The sequence below is a fragment of the Nannospalax galili genome, unplaced genomic scaffold (genome assembly GCF_000622305.1).
Source record: "Nannospalax galili isolate Female #2095 unplaced genomic scaffold, S.galili_v1.0 scaffold127, whole genome shotgun sequence".
Lineage (NCBI taxonomy): Eukaryota > Metazoa > Chordata > Mammalia > Rodentia > Spalacidae > Nannospalax > Nannospalax galili.
The window spans coordinates 6,824,015-6,828,891 of NW_008360326.1; the positions used below are offsets into that span (position 1 = coordinate 6,824,015).

Consider the following 4,877-nt stretch of genomic DNA (forward strand, 5'->3'; position numbering starts at 1 on the left):
GAGCCCTCCTTCATTATAGCTGTCCAGTGAAATCTAGTGACTATTTGCCACACACCCTTAGGTTACACTCACATTAGCTCAGTCAGTGCTGCCTCCTGTTGAGGTTTCAAGGGCATCTATTTCTTCTTTCTCAGGTAATAAATTTGAAAGTGCAAACCACCTTCTGTTTCCCCATCAATCAACATACTGTTCTACATGGAGTAGGTGCACCATACATACTTGTGAAAAAACATTTTATTTCTTATTTTTTAAATTTTTGTGTACTTCGGTTTTACACCAAGTTCTCACTATGTGGTCCAGGCTGGCCTTGAACCCTTGCTCCTGCTCTTTCCACCTTCCCAGTGCTGAGACTACAGGCAAATTTATTACTTTAAATCTGCCCTGTCCAATGTGGCATCTGCTAGCCACATGCAGCCATTCAAAATTAAATTAATTAAAATGATATAAAATGAAAATTCAGCCTCCCAAGGTTATTTGCTACATTTCAAGTACTTAATAGCCCCTGTGTAGCTAACAGCTACTATATTGGGCAACAGAAAACATTTTCTCATTACAGAAAGTTCTCTTGGCCATCATGGCTTTACAATACTTTTAAAAAGGAATTTTCAAAAGAGAGCTGCTTCAGGCCACTTGGGAATCATACCTATAAACTGTCAAAGAGAACCACTCAATTCTATTGCACATGATATTAAAGTTATTGATGAAGCATTATAATTTGACTCCAGGTAATTTATTTTTATAAGCTTGGCAATACACAAGTAGATATTTATTGAAGAAATAAAAATAATAGCATTTTATTGGTGCCTATTCTATGCCAGCTATCTTGCTAATATGCTCAAAATATTTTATGCCATATATATTTTAATTTAACCTTTAGAACAACGACTTGAATTACGTACTATTGAAGAAGAGGGAACTTAGGTCACTGGGATGAAATAATTTGTGTAGGAGACAGAGCCAGGAAGAGGAAATTGCTAGCTCAACCCAAGACTGCAGAACACAGAGCCTGCCAGAAAAGTATGTCATATAAATGGTCATGCATGTATATGTATAGCTTGTCTACATCTGCCACCCAGAAACAGGAAAACAGAAATGTTGCTGGTTTCCATATTTGCTTCTTTCTATAAATGAAGATCTATACTTCTGAAGTCATCTTTAATGCTTCCCCTATTCAGTTCTCCTTTCCTCTGCAAGTTTGACTACCATCCTGTAGTTAATACCGTCCCACACAGGTATCAGTATTTCCCAATAGCATATGATATTATTTTGCGTATATTTAATTTAAGTCAAAGCAATGCAGTAATAATATAGCAGCCTACATTTTCACTCAACCTATATTCAGCATTTATTCTTACATATATATATATAAAATCTTGATTCATTTATCTCAACTATTTTGTTTTATTCAAGTGTAAACATAGCAGTTTTTCCATTCTTCTACTGATGGACGTTTATGTTGTGAATTTTTGTCTGTTGTGCTCTGTACCACAGAGAAGATCTGCATGCATGCTTCTTTGGGCACTTCTGGGGCTATTTACCTCCAAAGGAAATCACAGGGCACTTTGTCACGTGCATCTCCCTGTGTCTCTAGGTAGTAGTAAATTCTTCTAAAAATGGTGATTTCAGCTTATATGCCCATTGACAATGCTTCAAACTTCCCATTTCTACACATTTCTATTTCACTAGAAAGTCAGGCTTTAAATTTTGCCAGTGTTATAAGGATGAAATGCCTTAATCTGCATTACCTTAAATGAAGTCAAATGTATTTTTTATATTTAGCGGATGTACAGGTTTCCTCTTGTGTGACCTGTGCAACTGTATTCAATACCCATGTGTCTACCAGGCTGCTGCTTTGCTGACCATTGATTTATTGAAATCATGTTTGGCTTGATCCTTGCTATTAATGCAAGTTTGAAATCACTTTTCAATCTCTGTTTTGCCTTTTCATTTTGTTCTTAGATATTTTTAATTTCAGTGTAATCAAATGTCTAATTTACTTTTTATTATTATTTAAGGCTTTTATTAACAGGCGCTGGCTGTTTGTTGACTTAAAAAAATCAAGTTGTAGACTTTTATTACAAGTTAAAAATGAAGTTCCTAACATTCTCAACTTGACCAGATATAAACAATTTTAAAATCTTTAAAGATGTTCTGAGAAAAACCAAGCTCTTTGGAAAAACAAGTTTGTGGACCTGGAGCACCCAGGAGGCAGAAGTTGGTGCATCCCTGTGAGATGGAGGCCAGCCTGGTCTACATAGTGAGTTGCAGGCCAGTGGGCACTATAGGGAAACCCTGTCTCAAAAATTAACAATAATTAAAATAACAATAATAAATAAATAAATAATTTTAAAAATAAAAAAAAAAACAGTTTTTTTTTCATTACCCCAAAGAGCCATGTTTAGATAAAATTATAAAAACTCCATACTGCTTAGATATAGCAGATAGTTCTAGTGTGCCTGGTCAATGGGCAAAAAGCAAACACTTGCCTTCAGCTCTAATCTTTTGACCATTTCTTATTATTAGAATTTCATATTCATTTTTTCTGGCTGGATGACTAAATTGGATGATAGCAGAGACAGTAAAGCCACCATTTCCATGTCCCACCCTACTCAGGAGCCCACCGACCAACTCTCAGCTGAACGATCAGCTGCTTTTGTCTCTCGCCATCTTGAGGCTTAGGGTTCTCTGGGCATATCTGCATCGCGGTAATTGCGGTTGTGAAGATACCAGTTTTGTGTTGGCTGCTTACTTTGGGTCTTATCTTGATTTCCCTTGTCCGCTTCATTGTAGTCCTCTCTAGGCTGTCTTTGGAGAGGAGGGCCCTGCAGCAATGCATGACCCCATACATATTCTGTCATCTCCCTTGCTCCCCTGAACCCTGGTTGTCAGCACTCTCCACCACTCTTCCCTGCACAGGACGGCTGCAAACTGTGGCCCACTCCCATAGGGTTTCTGCATGTAGTAAGGTGTGACCTCTGCCTGTAGCAGGGTCTGGCCTTCAGGAGTACATCCTGATACCTCATTCCCTTCCCACTCTCACTATTCTGGTAATTCTGCTGTAATTGACTGGAGGACCCTAAGACTGGGATAGTGTCTATAATGGTTATGGTAAGCTGCATATTTATTGCCATGGACTGAAAGTCCACCAGAGTCCTTGACATTTGCTGCCCTTTTCTTCTTCAACATCATCAAACTCCAGTCTCTCCACCTCCTACACTGTGAAGGCACTTCCTGGGGTTGTTATCCTTTATGGTAGTCTGATGTACGGATACATCTCCCTTGGTGTCATTGTTGATAAAACCGTATCTGTTCCTTACTTTGAACCATTTTACTGTTCTGGATGTGAGCTGCCCAGGCTGCTGGCTCCTACTGCCTGCTGGGGGGTGGCGGGGGGGGGCTGCAGGCAGCTGCTGAATCCCCCTGTGCAGAGTTAAGGTGATGGTAAACAGAGGTGGCTTTGGCAGCTGAGGCTCCTCCCCGGGTGTGGTGATAACTAGACTGCTGAGGCAGTGGATCTGCTCAGGGTTCTCTGTTCCTGCTAAGGACTAAACTCTTAATTTCCCTTCTCAGGGTTTGCACTTGCAGTGTCTTAAGATATGATTTTGATATCTTAACATCATATTTTTATGGTCATCTCATGTTTTCTTCTAACAGTTTTGAAACTTTGCTTTTTACATTAAGGATCTTATTTCAGGTTTCATTTTTATGTGTGATGTAAAACGGGTATCAGATTTCATTTTCCACATAGATAAACAATTTGGCTACTTCATTTTTGGCCATTCTCCCTCCTCATTATACGAAATGCAGCTCTGACAATTACTGTGCCTTCATATACGTGGGGGCAGAGCCCCAGGCTCTTCTCTGCTATTGAACTTATTTACTTCATTATCTATAATATTGTAATTCTGAAATGTGGTAGATCACTTATTTGCCCTTTTAAATGTTCTTTGAAATTGCCTTGGATGACTTAGTCTCCATTTTCTTCTTCATTTTTTGGAACACCTTGACAAGAATTAGCCTGTGTCTATCACCTATGTAAACCAGCTGTTTGCTAGAGCTGCCCTTACTATGCTTTTGTTATTCTTTAGCCCATCGTGGAAGGGGTTTCTTGACTTATAGGACCCAAGGAGAACTCCTTACTCAACCCAATTTATCAAAGACGCACCACATCAAAAGTAGGTGTGGCATCCAGAATGTGGGTGTTTTGCACCATGGTCTAAGCTTTCCTGGCTCAGGTCCAAGGGTTGCTCCACTCTCTTGCGGAGCTATGTTGCTTCTCTTGGCTTTGGAAGGAAAGGGAAAGTGTTCCTTTCCATTCCAAGCTACTGCACCCCCTACAGGAGCATCTGCTCATGGCTCCTTTCTTCATGGCTTAAGATGGGGATCACACCTCCCTCCCAGAATCCCAGATGTGATGAGAGAAGTGCGGGGCTAGACCTGCGGGTATATTCGCCATTAAACTCAGCATGCAAGTAGGAATAAAACGTTAAAAAGTAAAGAACTTGAGAAAGAGAAAGGAGGGAGGGGGATTGAAATCACTTGATTCTTGACAAAGTTCGAGGTAATTACAAACTTAACTTCAATACTACAGCTGTGATTATCCACCCAAATACAATCTTCACAGCTTGTGAACCTAACTTCCTGTTCATTAGTGGCTCTCCCCCAGTCCGTGGATATGTTCTATTTATAAATGAATTCTTAATAGCTTCGAACTAAAAGAATTATAGTACAAAGGTCACTGTTTAATTTTTAAGTGGCTTTTTGTAACCTAATACCAAAGATTCATGATAAGAAAATTCACCCCTTCTGGAAATGGTTGGGGGATGAAAGGACTACTTTTTTCAAAGCTCCAGGTTGACAATGTCACATTAAAGACA

At 39.5% G+C, this 4,877-nt stretch overlaps 1 pseudogene; it reads right to left on the reverse strand.

The window, feature by feature from the left end:
* Positions 1 to 2,675: 2,675 nt before the first annotated feature.
* Positions 2,676 to 4,877, reverse strand: part of LOC115068909 — an 11,899-nt pseudogene continuing 9,697 nt past the window's right edge.